A 1,198-nucleotide genomic window follows, 5' to 3' on the forward strand; every position below is an offset into this window, starting at 1 on the left:
ATTTTAGCTCATTTTCTTCCTGTTGAGGTTGCGCTTGTGTTCATTTCCCTCCATTGTATTCCTTCTACACTGTACTAGTTAGTTCTAACAGCATGTACCAGTAAGTAACAAAGTTGAAGTACCCGAACCCCTTCATTGAACATGTTGGTGTGTGTAATGGCTACTAAGGGTGGTCGGCTGAGAGCGCATGGCGGAGAAGAGGAGGAGAGATTGTTGAATTATTGAAAAGCCGGAATGATACCTTTCACAACTTTATTGTAAATATATATCATGCAATATTATTACCATCGGCAGTACAAAATAGTGTCACCACCTCAGGCTCAGGAACCTGGTCAGACACAGCCGCACTACCGGTACACCTGTACTATAGTATACAGGCTGTAGATCTAGCTACTCGACTTCATCATCGGTAGAGTCTTTGACTCCGAGTATGACCGTCTCCCCTGTCAGTGCCACACACAGAGTGATGGCAGCAGCATAAATCGTCTTGAGAGTCGACACCTATTGTACCTGTCATTAGCTGCCAATAATAGGAGAGACAGATAGACGCAGTACAGTGGGGAATGCAGAAGCACCATTGTCAGTTCTCGCCATTCGCCAACTAAGTAACTCGCATGACTGTACATAAAGCCAATCATACTCTCAGCTCCGCTTCGTATCTTGGGACGGTAATCAGATAAAACCCTTGTGGAGACGGCAGTCATATGATTCTATTTTGTGTTGCCTACCAGCATCTGCTTTTCGACTTTATCTCGTAAACTTCCGTGGCAGCGGACTGTTCATCCATTCCCTTATCTTGTCAATCAAAATAATGACATGACATCCAGTCCACATGGAGCGCCGACCTGAGACAAACTGTCTTCAGTCAGACAGCTAAACTTATCTCGGTTTATTAGCTGGCCCGGGGAGGGATAAAGTTGTGTTAGCTCAGATCAGCTTCGACCAGGACTGATTTGCCATGATTCGACGTGCAGTGCAGCTTATTCAGTATAGACTATAGTATTACATGTATTCTACGGAGACGGAATAAGCTCAGGGGCATTGTGTAATCATCAGGGAGTCAAAACTCAAAAGCCTCCTCCGGTTGGCTGTCTCCGACCGTGGTTATCACCAATGAATGGAGGACTCATGGACATTATTGCAAAAGCAGCATACATGTCATGTACATGTACATGTACATGTACATGTACATGTACAT

This window comes from Sycon ciliatum, chromosome 1 (assembly GCF_964019385.1).
Source record: "Sycon ciliatum chromosome 1, ocSycCili1.1, whole genome shotgun sequence".
Lineage (NCBI taxonomy): Eukaryota > Metazoa > Porifera > Calcarea > Leucosolenida > Sycettidae > Sycon > Sycon ciliatum.